The sequence below is a fragment of the Gasterosteus aculeatus genome, chromosome 5 (assembly GCF_964276395.1).
Source record: "Gasterosteus aculeatus chromosome 5, fGasAcu3.hap1.1, whole genome shotgun sequence".
Lineage (NCBI taxonomy): Eukaryota > Metazoa > Chordata > Actinopteri > Perciformes > Gasterosteidae > Gasterosteus > Gasterosteus aculeatus.
In genome coordinates this window covers 5,354,834-5,373,669 of record NC_135692.1, presented here as the reverse complement: position 1 = coordinate 5,373,669, position 18,836 = coordinate 5,354,834, and the positions used below count along the sequence as shown (strand labels likewise).

General features: G+C 43.6%; 1 long non-coding RNA gene across 2 annotated transcripts; it reads right to left on the bottom strand.

Annotated features, from left to right (window-relative positions):
• Positions 1-12,154: 12,154 nt before the first annotated feature.
• LOC120819845 (uncharacterized) lies at positions 12,155-18,569 on the bottom strand. Of its 2 annotated transcripts, XR_013467647.1 has the most exons (4): positions 18,407-18,569; positions 16,170-16,655; positions 13,327-13,378; positions 12,155-12,661 (listed from the first exon to the last, which is right to left on the bottom strand). It is a non-coding gene; the product is annotated as an uncharacterized LOC120819845 (long non-coding RNA). The 2 variants fall into 2 exon arrangements; XR_005712324.2 differs by lacking the exons at positions 12,155-12,661; positions 13,327-13,378 and having other exon boundaries at positions 14,730-16,655.
• Between the last annotated feature and the right edge of the window lie 267 nt (positions 18,570-18,836).

Genomic DNA, 18,836 nt, shown 5'->3' with positions numbered 1-18,836 from the left:
GCTGAAAACAGCTGCCTGCTGTGGCAGAACGGTGTTGATGAGAACGATAGGACTTCACAAACACAAAGCTGCAGGCCAAACCAAAACCTCCTGTAGAACATGGTCCTTGGTGGAGTAAATGGAGGCAATTCCGTCTAGCTTGAACTCGACAAGCCACCACTTTCCCAAACAAGTGAACAATTAAATCCTTGTTGTAAACACTGATAAGTGCTGGCTTAAATATGACTACGTCTAGGTCAACAATAAATCATTTGGTGAATATTCGAAACGATGGTAAAAAAATGTTCAACATAAAGTTCAACAATTGAAAATTGAAAATCGAATAAACTGCAAAACATTCATATGAATAAAAAATAAAAATCCCCAGCCACATTCCTTTCGCGAGTTGCACGGATAAAATCCATTCACCTTGGTTAAATTGGGGTCAAAGCAAAAATTAGTTAAACCCGTAATAACACACTAGTGATACCATATGAATCCTGGTACTGGGTAAAGTATGAAATACCACGTTACATTGGCACTGCACAGGACCATATTAGAATACAAATTCATATCTATACGATTATACAAAACAATTTTAACACAGCATTCTGCAATGTATTAGGGTCCACCTACAGAAACTTAAATGGTGAAACAAAGCAAGAAATACATCACAGTGCAACCCACACTGAGGAGGAAGTACAGAAACATAATGGTACCAAAGATGATTTGAAGTCTGTTGACTTCGTCTGAACCCACCTCCTCTTTTCTTGTGCCAACGGGGAACAAGGCTTATTTTATGTTATTGCACTTATATGGTACCGTAGAGATTCCCTCCACCGCCACAATCCACATCAATCGCTGTAAAGCTTTTCTTGTAAAAGACAAACGGCAAAAACTGATGGACAAATGATAATGATTTCAAACTTCATGGTAGAAGCGAAGACTCCCAACGATGCTTCTTAAAAACAACAAATAAGACAATGAGGTTAGAACAGACAAAAAACCCTCAGCGCAAAGATGATCTCGCCAAAAGTAGAATATAAATGGAGGAAATGAGATCACCCTGACACAGAGGAGATACATAAAAAAAGGGAGCCTGAGAGTGGTTCCAGTAAGAGTGGTTCCAGTAAGAGAAAAGGGAAGTAACAACCGGCGTGTGGCTGTTTGTGGGTGTTGCAACATCTGAAGATGGGGATCGCAAACAAACTATGTTTCTGCAGAATTGTGTGGTCAAAAGTCAACGCTCCTAACTGAAGGTGTGGTTTATCGGGGTGCCAACATCACCTTCAGAGGAAACTGGTGCCAAACGTGACGGCATGCCCGCTCCTTTACAGAAACTCTGTCCAGACCCTTTCTTTCACGCACATCAGAGGAAAAAAACTAGTTAGAAAGTCTAATTTCTACAAACTTAACACAAACTATGTTGTAGTCCAAACACAGAGGATGTATGAGGGAACATAAGCTGTGGATTAACAATTTAAGAAATGTTGTGAAAACTAGTGGTCATTTAAAACATGGCAGGGCACCTAGAGTGCAACTGAATAGCTTACCGTTTGTATTATATATTGGACAACAAATGAGCTCAATTTATTGGATTTATATATTATATAGTAATTAAATATGACATTTATACCATTTAAAGTTTAATTGTCTATAATGCACATGAATTCCAGATTCAACTGATCCTTGAGTCAAAGTGGATATTTGTGCCATATTGGAATAAATTCCCCAAAGGCGTTCCTGAGACGTTTCTTTCACAGAGATTGAACAGCAACTTCTCAAGATTTCCACAAGACGTGTGGAACATACAACACACATACAACACATACAAAACATACACAACAGTGATGAACAGCACCGAGGCTCTGGAGTCAACAACAACCTTTATTACTCCTTTCAAACATAACAATGGCAGCACACACTGGATCCAGCCCTTACAATCCTTCCTTTCACATAAAAGCCTTTGACATGATCACTGCGTCACTGCTAGTGAGAGGGAATTCATTTTGCTCAAAAGAAACTCTTGATATGACTTGGCTTGGGCTCCACAATACTTTACCTCAGAAAGACTGGGTCAATGGGACTAGTAACAGTTATGAAAATGAACAGATATCAGCTTCACCGGGTTAGCATGATCACATTAATATATAAATATACGTTCTTCAGAGACCCCCACAAAGTTAGTGAGACCTCTCTATGTTTTAAAGGTCAGCCTCCTTTTGGACAGCGCCATTCACTGGGTGGGCAAAGGGTTTACCATTTTTCTCAGTATTTGATATCGGATGGTGTGGCTCGCCTGCCATCATTTCTTACCCATTGTTCTGTTATGTGTTATCTTGCGAACGTGGAAATAAGAACCAGTGGAGTCTAAAGAGGCTCGAAAGCAAAAAAAGCACACATATATTACACACACTCACAAAGACGTGGTACATGAGTCCATATCTGTTTCTCTCGTCACTGACTGAACTGACACCCACAAACACACACACACGCTCACTATGACTCACGTTATACTCTGAGATTTAAAATGCGGACGGTCACAACTAAGATAAGGCCATGCTGTTCGTGTCTCACGTGCTGGCATGCAGCCATGACACACACACACACACACACACACACACACACACACACACACACACACACACACACAGGAAGACGCAGCATGTCCTTCCCCAAGCACACAGGGTGAGTAAATAACACAAGCCGCCATCGCATTGATGCTGATGCTTGTGCTTCGGACTAATTGGCTGGGTTTTATTTGATTATGGGCTTTCAGTTGACACTTTCACAAAGTGCACTAGCAGAGTAAACTTCATTATTTAAAACCCCCAAACATCACAGTGGATACCAAGGAGCGTCAGAGCCGCAGTGCCGCTTACGCCGCACATTAGACCCCTGCTTTGTCATTCAGTTGCTGTAGTGACTGTACCGAAGAAAAAAACAACTAAGCAGGTTAATTGTAGTTTTTTTTTTTTTGTTTTCCTTTTAGAGTGTTCTTCAGCAGAAAAAAATATCAATGACATTGATGTAACACAACATTTAAAAAAATATATCAAAGAAAATGATTGAAATCTGGTTTCAATCAAACCATTTAATCTTTTTAAAATAAAACTAAAACATAAAAAACATTTAGCTTTATTGCCCACTTCAATGAACAATAATTATTTTTTACATCTTTTGTAGGGAAAAAACAATCCTGGCGAGTAGGACAGCAACGCTAAAGTAATCTCAGAGGGTGTCTGCGTCATGACTCTCGCGTGTGAGAGGCGTTATTATGAATCACACTTCTTTTCTCGGCAAGACCCCCCCCTGCGTAGTTTCCAAGTGCTAGGATCGGCCATGTGGCTTAAGCCTATGCCCCGATTAATGAGCTATCCTTACTGTCAATCCTCCTCCTCCTCCTCCTCCATTCGCCAAGACCTCCAGGCTGAGGTCCCTTCTTGGGATGAGCTGCTCTCTTTTCTCTCTCCATGGCAGAGAGTGAACTGCTGAGCTCAGGACGACGCCACAGATAGCCAGAAATATAATACATGTGATGGGATTTATATTATATTATATATTATATATTATGGGAGTTCAGATGGTGCATTCCGCATAAGTAGAGTTATCTTATATAAGTTACATGTAAAGAAGAAGATAGATTGCCACCAACAATGAGTAAAGACATTCCCTTTGTAAGTATGACAAAATTGCTGATCAATAGGCTTGGTTGTCCCAATGAACATAACATTTCTTCCCATGTTTTTGTGGATGGCTGATTGGAACTTTTAAAAATAGTTCTGTATTGACGGGCGACGCAGCAGATGGCTGGGATGTTATAACATTCTGGCAATCGTGCACCGTCATCGTGGTCCAGTGGGCTCGTCACTTTGTGTAGCAAAGTCTGCTGAAAAAGTGGAGAAGTCTCATTCTAAAAACGAGAGGCAAAATAATCATGTAAGACGTTGAAAATGTTCTAAATATCACAACACTTTTTATGTACGCCAACATATGAGACTCTTCCCGGCACTCGTCTCCAACACACAACTCTCACTCCCTCCGGTGAGACCTGGTTTCACATAAAAACAAACAGAATCCAGCTGATAATAGAATCATAAGGCATGCTGACTGCGATGGAAACAGAGGGAGATCAGCACCACTTGCTGGTGTCAGCGTGTAATGCGTTGGCATGCAGATATGGTTAGTGGGTGTTTGGTCCAAAGGTCACCAGGCACGCAAATGTGGGTCGGTGTTATGACTGGGGTCATCTGTGTAGTGTTTGTGGGTTTCTTTTGGTGTCTTTCTGGTTTCTTTATTCAAACAGGGATGTGCCACCACCAGGCGCGGATTGGTGGACGGTCTCCCACCCGTCCTGTGATTGGCTGCAGCCGGCATATAATGGAAGCCAAGATGGCGTCCGAGGCAGAGCAGACCAAAGCAGGGGAGAACAGCAGCAGAGCACAACCCTCGTCCTCCTCCTCTTCCAACCAGCCACTTGTAGCATACCGTGAAGCTGAATAAGTATTCTGTTTTTCTTTTGAGTTGGTTTTCTCCTGTTTTAAAGTAGTTAGGTAGGTAAGACTGATGTCATTATTTTTCTCCTTTGTTTTGGTAGGTCAGTGTCTTATTTTCTAGCTAGGTTCGTTTTTTGGTTTGTTTGTTATATTGGGGATGGGCAACGGCGAAGCCGTGGTTTGTCTTTGCCTCAACATACTGGGTTTTTCTCAACCTAGAGCTTTTTTTCAATAAATATCCCCTATACAAACTTAAAGTGTGTGTGGCTATTTGGGAGACGGGGAAGATTGGGGCCTATTCATGTTGCACCTTAGGCACCCCTAGACTGGGGCGTAACATGAATTGGGGGCTCGTCCGTCTTCTTGTCTCGCCTCGTTTTCTGTGTTCTATGGAAGATGTTTTGTCTGGTTGGCAGTGATTTGGTGTGTGGGGGGAATTATGGAGTTTTCACTGGATGAGTTTGTGGCTGGTCCATCTTTTGCTAAAATTGATAGCCCTCCAAATAAAGGAGGTAGAGACCAAAAACAGACAGCTAGAGGTGCAAGCAATGCATCTGCGCATCAGGGCTCTCGAACTGGAAAAGGGAGCCCCGGTAGTCTCCACCCCGATGTCTCCTCTTGACCGCAGTGCTATTTCTACTCCGGCTTTTGACATTAGTAGGCACATAGCTTTAGTCCCTCCGTTTCGCGAGTCAGAGGTTGACTCATATTTTAGCGCTTTTGAGCGGATAGCTGCTGCCCTGAGTTGGCCTAAAGAGTTCTGGTCCCTTCTCCTCCAGTGTAAATTAGTGGGGAAAGCTCAAGAAGTCTGTGCCAGTCTGTCTATTGAGGATAGTCTTGACTATAAAATACTGAAAAAGACAGTGTTACAGGCCTACGAGCTGGTCCCGGAAGCATACAGACAAAAATTTAGGAATAGTGATAAAACTGCTAACCAGACATATGTTGAGTTTGTGCGTGACAAGAGCATTCTGTTTGATAAATGGTGCCAGGCGTGTAATGTTAAAAACATGGCGGAAATCAGAGAGCTCATTTTGCTCGAGGAATTCAAAAAGTGTTTGCCGGAAAGAATTGTGGTCTATTTGAACGAACAAAAAGAATCATCGGTAACGAAAGCGGCTGTTCTGGCTGATGAGTTCATTCTAACTCATAAAAGCGTTTTTTCTATGCCGGCGCCTCGCGTTTCTCAAGTAATGCCTGAGCGCAGAGTTCGGTCGCCAAAGATGATGCGTAAAAGCACCTCACCAACAGCGGGTGAGGGCCGTGAGTGTTTCTATTGCCATGAGCCAGGCCATTTGATCGCGGTTTGTCCGATTCTTAGGAAAAAAGGACCACACAAAGGTACTAAACCTCCTGCCGGTGTGGGTTTCATAAACACAGTGTCACCACCGGTAAAACATACTGAGCTGTTACCTGAAGAAAAATACGCGGAGGTTGACCCTCGGTTCAAGCTGTTCGTATCTCACGGGTTTGTTTCTTTAACTGGCGAGCAATCGGAAAAAGTGCCAGTAACTATTCTTCGAGATACAGCCGCCTATCATTCATTCATGCTGGCTAATGTGCTGCCGCTCTCCAACGAAACGTCGTGTTCTTCTGATTTGCTAGTGTGGGGAATCAAAATGAGTGAACTTCATGCCCCACTGCACATGATTCACTTGCATTCAGCGCTTGTGTCTGGACAGGTGAAAGTTGCCGTGCTCCCACAGTTTCCGATTAGTGGCGTTTCGTTTATTTTGGGTAACGATTTGGCCGGAGGAAAAGTGTTTCCTCTGCCCGAAGTAGTTAGTGACCCAATTTCGTCGGTGTCTGCTTGCTGTTCACCCTTTGCCTCTTCTGCTGTGTCTGTGCCAAATCTGTTTCCTGTGTGCGCTATTACGCGTGCACAGGCTCGTAAATTGGGTGAAAATGTGGATTTGTCTGAGTCGTTTATGGCTACGCTAGTTGAGGGTGAGCCCTCCTGTTCAGTGTCATCCGATGAGTGTGAAAATGTATTAAAATGCATCAATGAGTTTGATCTATTTCCTGCTGACACAGACCTAAGTTTAAATGTGACCCGAGAAATGTTGACTAAAGCCCAGATGAGTGATCCGTCTCTAACTTCGTGTCTGTCCTCTGTTGTAGCCGCCGAGGAAGACAGCAAACCAGTTCGGTTTTTTTTGGACAACGGTGTCCTGATGAGACGGTGGAGTCCCGACTCCAGTGAGATGTGCGCTGTGAATCAAGTGGTTGTGCCAACTGACTACCGAGCGCAAATTTTGAGTCTGGCACATGACTCCAGCTTAGCTGGCCACCTGGGTGTTAAAAAGACGTACCATCGTGTGTTGCGCAATTTCTTTTGGCCCGGATTAAAAACTGACGTTTTGAAGTATTGCCGCACCTGTCACACATGTCAAGTTGTGGGAAAGCCCAACCAACCTGTTCCGCCGGCTCCTCTGCATCCGATCCCGGTGCTTGGTGAGCCGTTTGAACGAGTGTTGATAGATTGTGTGGGGCCGTTACCCAGAACTAAATCTGGCCATCAGTATATTCTAACGGTGATGTGCGCCGCGACGAGGTATCCTGAAGCTATTCCCCTGCGCACTCTCAGAGCAAAACCAGTCGTGAAAGCTCTCACTAAATTCTTTTCAACGTTTGGCTTGCCTAAAACTATCCAGAGTGACCAGGGCACGAATTTCATGTCCAAATTGTTCGCACAGGTAATGAGAGAGCTAAAAGTTAAACATGTAACTTCAAGTCCTTACCACCCGGAGTCTCAAGGTGCACTTGAGAGGTTCCACCAAACCCTAAAATCTATGTTGCGTAAATATTGTCTTGAGTCTAACCGAGAGTGGGATGAAGGTCTCCCTCTCCTGTTATTTGCCGTGCGTGAAACTCCTCAGGAGTCTTTGGGGTTCAGTCCTTGTGATTTGGTCTTTGGCCATACTGTCCGCGGTCCCCTTCGGCTACTTAAAGAAAAGTGGTTAGCAGAGTCGCCAAAAACTGAACATAAGCTGCTAGATTATGTCAGTTCCTTTCGTGAGCGTCTCAATTATGTGTGTCAGTTAGCCCGTGACAACTTGTCACAAAGTCAAGCTAAAATGAAGAGTCGTTATGACAAAAAGTCTGTCCTCCGTGTCTTCCAACCAGGTGACAAGGTTTTGGTGCTTCTTCCGTTGCCGGGATCCAGTTTGCATGCTCGGTTTTCGGGTCCGTACACGGTGGAGAGGAAAATTAGTGACACTGACTACGTTGTTCAAACTCCAGATCGGAAAAGAAAATCTAGAGTGTGCCATATTAACATGTTGAAACGTTATTTTTCCAGAGTGAGTGAATCCCCGCTGTCTCTTGCTGCACCCGTGATGTCCGTGTCCGCTACTCCTCCTCAGTACCACCTAGCCGATGATGGGTTGGCAGAGAAAAGTGGTTTGATGCCGGCCGCGCGTTTGAGAAATTCAGAGGTACTGAGTAACTTTTTTAGTTGGTTTTTTTTTTGGCCCATCTGTCGGACTCAGCTCTTGCAGATGTTAGGGATTTGATAGAGGATAACCTATTGCTTTTCTCTGACCATCCTAGGCAAACGTCTGTCCTGTTCCATGACATTGACGTGGAGAGTCACAAACCCATTAAGCAACATGCGTATCGCGTAAATCCGGCCAAAAGGGCTATGATGCAGCAGGAGGTGAGCTATCTGGTTGAGCATGGATTAGCTGTTCCCAGTACCAGTGCGTGGAGCTCACCCTGTGTCGAAACCCGACCACACTCCTCGTTTCTGTAACGATTACCGAAAAGTAAATTCAGTCACAAAACCTGATTCATTTCCGCTCCCCAGAATGGAAGATTGCATAGATCGTGTAGGCTCCGCTAAATATGTGACAAAGCTGGACCTGTTAAAAGGTTACTGGCAAGTACCGTTAACGCCACGGGCCTCAGAAATTTCAGCTTTTGTCACACCCGATACTTTCCTCCAGTACACGGTTATGCCATTCGGGCTGCGTAATGCACCCGCTACTTTCCAACGGTTGATGCGTATCGTGTTATCTGGTGTAGAAAATTGCGAAGCTTACTTAGATGATGTTGTTGCTTACTCCTCCACCTGGGCCGACCATCTCCACACATTGTCCCTCATTTTCAGTCGTCTCCGTGAGGCCTCACTCACCCTCAACCTCGCAAAATGTGAATTTGGTAGGGCCACTGTTACCTATTTAGGTAAACAGGTAGGTCAGGGGCAGGTGCGTCCTTTGGCTGAAAAAGTGCAGGCGATTATTGATTTCCCGGTCCCCCCGTCCAAGAAAGCGTTGCGCCGTTTTCTTGTAATGTGTGGGTATTATCGGGGTTTTTGTCGAAACTTTTCGGACGTTGTTGCTCCTCTCACAGGACTTGTGAGTCCTTTAAAATCGTTTATTTGGTCCCCCGCCTGTCAAGCTGCCTTCGAGTCGGCCAAGGCATTACTGTGCAATGCACCAGTTCTCGCGGCGCCCTGTTTTACGCGACCCTTTAAGTTAGAGGTTGACGCCAGTGCGTGTGGCGCAGGGGCTGTCCTCTTGCAGGAGGACAGTCAGTCCATTGATCACCCCGTGTCTTACTTCTCAAAAAAGTTTAATAAGCACCAGCTTAATTACAGTACCATTGAGAAGGAAGCTCTTTCGCTATTGTTAGCCTTACAATATTTCGAAGTTTACCTTGGGTCTAGTTCACAGCCTGTCTCGGTATTCACAGATCATAACCCATTGGTATTTCTGGCTCACATGCAAAACTCTAACCAGCGGCTGATGCGCTGGTCTCTCCTTCTGCAGGATTTTAACCTGCAGATCCGCCACAAAAAGGGTACGGAGAACGTAATCGCAGACGCCTTATCCAGGTGCTCAGCTTTATAGGAAGTAAACCTTTTAGGGGAAGGTTTACTTCTTGGGTGTGGGGGTGTTATGACTGGGGTCATCTGTGTAGTGTTTGTGGGTTTCTTTTGGTGTCTTTCTGGTTTCTTTATTCAAACAGGGATGTGCCACCACCAGGCGCGGATTGGTGGACGGTCTCCCACCCGTCCTGTGATTGGCTGCAGCCGGCATATAATGGAAGCCAAGATGGCGTCCGAGGCAGAGCAGACCAGAGCAGGGGAGAACAGCAGCAGAGCACAACCCTCGTCCTCCTCCTCTTCCAACCAGCCACTTGTAGCATACCGTGAAGCTGAATAAGTATTCTGTTTTTCTTTTGAGTTGGTTTTCTCCTGTTTTAAAGTAGTTAGGTAGGTAAGACTGATGTCATTATTTTTCTCCTTTGTTTTGGTAGGTCAGCGTCTTATTTTCTAGCTAGGTTCGTTTTTTGGTTTGTTTGTTATATTGGGGATGGGCAACGGCGAAGCCGTGGTTTGTCTTTGCCTCAACATACTGGGTTTTTCTCAACCTAGAGCTTTTTTTCAATAAATATCCCCTATACAAACTTAAAGTGTGTGTGGCTATTTGGGAGACGGGGAAGATTGGGGCCTATTCATGTTGCACCTTAGGCACCCCTAGACTGGGGCGTAACAGTCGGCAACATCTAGAGCCGAGGTGCCCTTGACCAACAAAGCTCTAAAACAGCTGTTTACCAACAAGAGACTTGGACTCACTTCCAGTGATCTGAGTGGAGCTTCTTGCATCAGAAAAACTTTCCTACACATTCGAATGTTGAATGAGAAAAATGATTTTCAGATGAGCAGGCAGAAAAACATACAATTCATTTCAGTGTCAAACAATTAATTGACAGAGCAAGGCGGGCTTAAAAAGACATGCCATGCGGGGTCCGAGTTGTGTGAGTAAAAGGCAGCACTCACTTGTTGCTCGTCAAGAAAATGACCACGCTTTGTTATTTGACGTTGAGGCCTCTGCAGTGACTCATGTTTCAGTAACGGAAGAGGGACAGGAGACCAATACAAATCTATCTTGTTTACTTAATAAAAGTTGCTGTTTACTTGCCGGACATTGACAAGTATGTTGGCGAAGATGAGAACAAAATAGTTTCATAAACATGCTATGTGCCCGTCACAGAGATATTAGAATATAAAAACGCTCTCAACCTCTAAGCGTAGATCATGTAAAAACAATACAGGATGCAATATCCATTTAACCAAACACATACACCTAGAAATGTGTGTTATATTCAAATAGGCATGTGTAGTTTCAAGCTATTTCACTTCAAATCGCTGACAACTTATCTCACCCCAGCAACATGCACATTGAATGAAGGCTGAAATGGAGTGACGGTGGCTTATCATTACAGCTGATAATAGGACGGAACAGGAGGGAGCGGAGGACTGCAGGTTCCGTGATGAGTCACACTCGCTGAGGGCAGTATATCTCGGCAGAGCTCCAATCGCGCTCCTTTTTATACACGCTATTTTCACAATATACAGCGTATATTGCGTATATAGCGTATATGTGGCAGGGGATTCCAAACAAGGCTGGATGGCTTTATTCAATGAGACACTTTGATCATATCTAGAGTGTCCATGCAGCTCTGAACATGGTGACAGCTGACAGTGACCAACAGTGCAAGCGATGGCAAGCTGGACAAGGTAGAGAAAAGTTCAGGTTACACTACACACTGAGGAAGAGCCATTTCTTTGCTTCTCTTTCCTGAGTTAGACATTACCCTGCTGCCTTTATATCACAAATACTTGTTTGTTGCCTTACTAAGAATCTGAAACAAATAGAGAGCCTTTGATCCACATTGACACAGGAGTGTCTTGTAAACGGTAAAAGTCGATTAGGTGCATTATGTTACAAGAAATCACATTCAGCATGTGGGGATAAAAAAATACAATGTTTACCTTTAAAGTCTTTACTATCTTTGAAGTAACTCAGCCCATGTGTTATTATATGAGAGTGAACTGCAGAAGCTGAAGCAAGATCTAGAAAAGCTGACAAACAGGTTGACGGTGAAGGAAAATGAGAGCCAAGAGCTAAAATCCAATCTCTGATGTATATATATGTTATTAAAAATATATATTTTTGAAAGCCTGTTGCTCACTGGCTCTGAATACACAATACAGAGAGACCAGGGTCACAGGAGGGGAGATGATTATCAGTATTGGCTTGGGAGTTGTGTCATCACGTCTCTCAACCAATGAGAGCATTTGGCGGCGGCCCTAAGGCAGCGTTTAAATGAGCATGAATCGAAACGGAAAGACAAACAGGCTGAGATGGAATAATAGAGATAGGTAGCAAACTCTTACTGAGACACTTTCTTTTTAAATCTCTTCAAGACTGCAGAGTTGATGAAACCAGTGATTACCAAAGTGATTATTAACATCACGAAAAGTCTGTTTTCTTTTTCTCTGACTGAGATTCTCCACAGGAAATGCAGAACAAACATTAACTTCGCAGACTAAAATGTCCCTGCATGGTAAATCCCAGCTGTGTCCTTACTGCTGGACCACCTCACTCTAACAACGACACATGTTACTTAACATAAATCTTTGATAGACTATTGATAGACCGCTTATGCTGCTCCCTGATAAAAAACATGTTTTTGCACCTGTTCAGAAAAAAACGCTTCATGAATGCCTGTTGGAATGTTGTCATCGATAGCAATAACAGAGGACAGCATCGTAACAGTTCCTTCCAAAAGTAAAATCATGTGATCTGGCCACTGTGGTTAAAGTTACAGCTGGTAACTATGATAAAAAATTACTTGTTGCAAATTTGCTCAAAACCAGAATCAGAAGCCTTTTATTGCCACAGGTTACATATAGAGGACTCTGTGCATTGGTGCAATAAAGAATAAAGTAAAATAAGACAAATATACAAGCAAGAATTAACAATATAAACAGAAATGTATTCACATATGTATGTCCATATGTTTGCATGGTGAAAGAATCCAAAGTGCATAATGTTTCCGGGATGGAGTATTTGGGTCAATGGGGGGCTCGGACCAACTGCTGACGGGAAAAAACGTTTGTGTGGCGAGAGGTCTTGGTCGTGATGGACCGCAGCCTCCTGCCAGATGGAAGAAGAGCCAAAGAGTCTGTGTCCGGGGTGAGAGGGGTCGGCTACAGTCCACTGTCTTCAGGGCGTTGAGCTCTAAGTTGTTTCGACTGCACCACGTCACCAGTTGGTCAATCTCCAACCTGTAGGCGGTCTCATTCCCACCAGAGTCCAATGAGGGTGGTGTCATCTGCAATTCAGGAGCCTGACAGACTGGTGGCTGGAGGTGTAGCGTTTGGTCACCATATACTGTAACATAATGTATATATATAGACTGTAATATAAACTGTCACTATAGCCTGACATGAGATGGATAGAACCCAGTTGCAAGATTGCTGGTCCAAATCCAAAAGTGTCAGTCACCTGGTTTATATTTTCTGCCACCTCTCAGCTGAAAGCAACAACACCACAGCATAATTACGCCGTAACTGCTCAGGGAATTAAAACTCATGAAGCTATTTGGAATCCGAAGATGAAATTGTATTATTGTATTTGAGGAGGGACAAATCAAATAAATCCTGGACATACACAAGTTAATACTACATGTATCACCTCCATATTTTCTTTCTTTGTAGAAGTTCATGCCCGTGTCCCTCAATTCCCTTGGATTTAACCATAGAAGTGTGTGCCAAGTGTGAGGTATTTATTGAGCTTAACAGCAGCACCAAGACAACAACGTTGCCTTGGTTTCAGCTTTATATAGCCCTCATCATCCCTTACAGTGTCTCCTCGATGATTAGCATGCATGGGATAATTAGAAGTGAACTGTGATGTGGTGTTTTCCAGGTCATTGGCAATTACAGGCTACAAAGTGAGTGAAACCCACCCGGTCGAAGCTCAACATCTACGTCTACAGCTGCCTCGCTACTCACCACGGATTTGACAGGATAACATGGCTGGAAGGCATAATTTACCTTTTATGCCTCGCTTTTCCTTCACTGGAGAACAAAGACAAAAAATTAAGCCCTGCACAAGAGGAAATACAGATTTCAATCCCAGTAAAGATATTTATGCCCAGTTATATATTTCATACATCACTCACAAAGTTAGATGTGAAACATCTGGGGGAATGAAAATAATAAAATTAAATAGGGTTTGAACCATTAACCTTTGCAATCTGACAGGTAGTACAATCAAACATTTATTTCAAAAGAACTTTGGTCAATCTTGAAAAGACTTTAAAAACCAAACCACATGTGGATTAAGAGGGAGGAGTGAGAATCAAGGATTGAGGAGGGGACTCTGAGGAGCCTGAGCAAGTATGCATGCAATCGCCTTTGATCTGTTCCAGCTGCTCCATTCCCCTGTACGCATGTGTAGGACGGACTTGTTCGTCACTTATTTGATTTGACGCTGCAACCGATTGAACTGATTAGATATTACACATATTGTCATTTCCATTCAGTGAGGCTGGGGATTCCTGATTGTTGGCTTTGATGAGTTACATCATTTCAGCTTTTCCCATAAAGACTTATCCTTACTTTCCTGCTGTTCAAATGACACCATAATTGTATTCTTAATACATACTGATAAAAATAATATAAACGCATTCCGCCTACATCTAGGAAACACAGCGCTGCAAGTCTAGAACTAATGATAACTGCGTCCCTATTAATATCAGTAGAGCTCACGTATAAGCAGACGCAGATGATATTACGGTAATTGGAATCATCCTTGGTGGGGCTGAGGCGGCGTACAGAAGAGAGGTGGAGGAACTTGTGGCCTGGTGTCATAATAACAATCTCTCCCTGAATACAAACAAGACCAAGGAGATGATTATCAACCCAAGGAAGGTGAGCAGTAATAATATTGCACATTCTGGGGGTAGGAAGGTATGCTCGTGCACGTGCATGCGTGTGGGTGTGCACGTGCCGCCATTATCCATCAGATAAGCCTGTGTGTGTGTGTGTGAAAGAGGTCACAACCTTGCATTATGTTATAAAAGGGGTGAATGAGTAATGATAAAACAACAACAGTCATATACGTGTTATCAGAAAGGGTGTTTGAGAGAAAGTACACAACCTTTCATTTTGTTATAAAAGGTGTGTAATAAGTAATGACAAAACAACCCAGAGAGGATGACCAGTCATATAAGTGTTATCAGAAAGTGTTTTAACCGGAAATTCCCAGGCCCCCACAGTTTTTTAGTATACTGCATGTAAAATCGTACGTAAATACTCCCACAAAGCTGCAGGTGTTTGGTCACCTTGTTTGCAAGGTGACCAAACACCTGCGTAGTGAAACTTCTTTTCACTACGCAGCTACAGAGAGTTAAGCGCGTTAAGAGATTAACTACCTAGAGCATCAATGAGGTCGAGAAATTTCTAATTGTTTTATTTTCTTTTTAACTTATCGAAAATGTATTTACATGCATGCACAGATCTTTAAGTAATCGGCTGCAACCGGAATCCTAAAGATTGCGGAAAGCTAATTACAATATGTGGGGAAACAGCTCTGCAGACCAAAAGTAGAAACCTTCAAGAAATAGAAAAACAAATCAACCAAATCATCAACAAGGCATTGAGTAGCCTTCCACAACAACCACAATCGACAAGCAAGGCCTCTTTGGAAGGTGAAAATGAAGTAATTAGTGTGATATAATAACCTTTTCGTTCTTTATTTACTTCATATAACATTGTAAAATATTTTCGAAAAGGTGCAGGGTCTTCTACAAAAGGACCAACGTGGGTTGAACCCTCAGTAAAAAGGCCTGCGATAGCTTCAACGAGCAAGGCATCCTGGGGAGGTAATGAAGTAATTAGTGTGTTATATAATATTTTTATAACATGTTTGTTCTTTATTTACTTTATATAACTTTCAAATTTATTTGCAAAGGTCTATGGTTTCCTCCCAAAAATGTGGGTGGGGTTAAAGACTGAAAAAAGGTTAAAAGGTGTGTATCAAATTGAGGTATATTTTTAGATTTGCGCATATACACATGTATTTATACATCTTTCTTTTATTATGCCGCAGACGGGCTGTGGTGGCGTCGTCTATACTGAATGAAGGGACTGAACTTTTTATTCCAAGATACGTCGACACATTATTCCGCTGTGCTGAGGCCATCGAAGAGGCGCTGAAGAGGGTGTGAGAACAGGAGGCCGCAGGTGAGCAGAGAGGCCCTGCTGTGCTGGTTGTACCGAATGCCGAAGAGAATGTGCCAAGACTCCCAGTAATAGTTCCGCAAATGAGCGTGAATCATGACGCTGACTCAAATAACCGACATGCCAAGTTATTAAAAGGAGAACCCGGATTTGGACCGCTCCAACCATAATTTATCATTCCTGACTGATCTCTGTACATGGATCGATGAAACAAGCACAGGACAAGACCCAGCGAACCATAAAAAATTATATGACAATACATAAGAAATCCAGTACAACTATCATTGAACTACTCACAAATAGATTTAACCGAGGAGATCTGTAAGCGTTTTTGGTGTCATAAAGGGTTGTTACGTGTGTGTGTGTAAAATGTCGCCACCCAGAAGAGTTTTGAAATGTGGTACTGAGGATTGTGGGCAAGATCATGTGATTGATGATAACGACTGCTCTGATGAGGATCAGATCCTTCTGCAGAGCGCAGAGAATGACCTTAAACGATTATTTGCACTGGCGAGGAGGGTACATGAAGCTAGCAATGTTGTTGCTGCTGTTGCTAAAGATAATGTATCTGTGCAGATGAGTGAAAACACATCGAGTGGCATCCCTCAAACAATAACTTCCCGTTCTAATGAACAGGCGGAGATAATACCAACCGCTATTTGAGCATTTAACCAGCGTATAAACCAAGTGGAGTAGGGACCTCTGGCTTCTCAGACATCTAGCGGGACGGAGAAGTCCAGGGAAGAGTTTGCTCCTCAGTCATCTGGGAGGCTTGATGATGCGGTGGTGGAAAGCTGTAACGTTACCAGGAGAGACATACCCTCTTTCAAACCTTTTGAAATAACAACGTATTTCAGATTTAAGAAACATTAATCTCACAGACATTGACCAAGTCAATGGGGGGCTCGGACCAACTGCTGACGGGAAAAACCGTTTGTGTGGTGAGAGGTCTTGGTCGTGATGGACCGCAGCATCCTGCCAGATGGAAGAAGAGCCAAAGAGTCTGTGTCCAGGGTGAGAGGGGTCGGCTACAGTCCACTGTCTTCAGGGCGTTGAGCTCTAAGTTGTTTCGACTGCACCACGTCACCAGTTGGTCAATCTCCAACCTGTAGGCGGTCTCATTCCCTCTCATACCATACCTGGTGAGAGAAAGTGTTGGGAGTCAGGGAGTCATCAGGGAGAACAGAGGCAAGAAACTACAAAATAAAACCAGACATTAACCCAAACTGTGACACTTATGATCAGCTATTATCAAAAATGTTTGTCTTCAGTACACACCTGACAATAGGGATAACAATCTCGGTTTCTCTTTGTCTAGCACATTTTATCCTCCCAGACATGACAGTGTGATAAATTAAGATATCCTACACAACTAGGTCATTGAATTTCGGTCCCCAACACAAGGTCTCATTCTCTGATGTAGACGCTTTTGAAAGGCATCGGAGTGTAAAATCCTAATTTTGCACCATGCGGCAGGTTGTGAGCGTCTGCAATGCTTCAAAACACACAACACCCCCCACCCACAGAAAAAGTGTCTATATTTACACAAGGACCACACATGATTGAAAATAAAGAATTTTTGGGGAGTCATGTCAGTATTGCTACCAAACATAAGACCCGACTATACCATAAGTAAACCGATATGCAACGTTTATATTGCAGTGTGTTGAACACACAGCTTTGTCGAGCTGTATGGTTGTGTTCAGAACATTTTTTCTCCCAAGGGACACATTGGCTCTGACATATGAAGGGGCATACACAGCACAGAGTAAAACATGATGTTTCTATGCAGTAGCTTGAATATGTGGCTCAAACATAGAATATTGAGATCAAACATGATCTCAACCTCGGGGAGAAGCAGTTTGCTCGGTTCTATGTGGATGGTTATAATTCTCTAATACTTTGAATTTGCCGGATGTTTTTTCCATGCAGGTGTCACATACAGTGTGACATGAAAGTCGACATGGTTTGAATGTTGTTGTGATGAGAGTGTGAGTGGGCCTCATTAAAACTATCCAGCGCTCCTGTACAGGTCTTTATGGCCACATACAAAAAGCATGAACGTCTGTGGCGAGGATAGGGTGAAAAAGGGGAATGAAAACTAAAGAAAAAACCAACAGCGCCACTCAGGGAATTTCCCCCTGAGAAATAATCTGGACGGTACAAGGCCCACAGGTAAGTTTACTATTATTATTATTATTATTATTATTAATCAATTAGAACAATTTGAGGGCTGGAGCTGGGTGGACGGACAACGCTAGGTGTAGAGGGGGTGGGGGGAACCCACCAAATCAAGAAAACAAACTCAAAACAACTCAAAACCACCCGACGTAGTGAGGAACCCGCTTCCCAGGACACCACAAACAAAGTGGTAGGACACCACCACCCGGCCACCAGCACCGCCACCACCAGTCTCCAGCAACTAAAAATAAAAAATAAAAAAAAAGGACAAAAACAATTTACAAAATTACAATAAAATAACATCCAGCCAATAATACAAAAGCGACACAGCCCTGGTTAAAACACAGACGTGACAAGGGTTTAAAAAGGAACTGATCTGGCGCCCGGTATGAAGCGGGGATGCCAGGCGTGGCGACCGATATTCGGCACACCAAGCTGCAGACAGACCGCACGCAGTCCTACACAGCGCAGTGTGGTAAGACAACGCTTCCAGGGGGGGAGATAAAGGCTGTCAGGAGAACGCCGCGGAGACTAAGCTTCCCTGGAGGTGGAGCTTCAGCGGAGACGAGTGCATGGAGACACAAACTTCACTAGAGACAAAACAGCAGCGACCCAGTCCTGCTGATCAACACAACTCCTAATTACAGAAAAAGTGCAGTTAGTGGTTCAGAGTAAAACTGGTTGCTCGCGTACATAAAAACACACATACCTGTTCCAGGACACACACTTACACACAGGAGGAGGGAGGGAGGGACACTGGCTGTCGCTTGCATTTACCTGTGACCACACTAGGGTTAGCCATCAGATAGTATCCACAACGCCAAGTCACGAAGCAAATGCGCCGCACGCGTCTAGTCGCCCGGAAATGACGCACCTCACACAATAGAGGCGCAAGAGGTAGAGCTGGTGGAGGCGTGCCACTTTTAAACCGGCCCACCTAATTGCAGCCACCTGGTGTTAGTTGCCAAAAGTGTTAATTGCACCTTTATACTGCTACATATGGATTTGAGAAAGGCTCCCTTTTGTGGGCATACAAATGCTATGAAGTTGTACCATAAGGTCAGCGATGATGGTGATGAAAAAATCAGATACTATAATTTGACATGTCTGTATCCAACTGTACAGGGAAAAAAACAGTA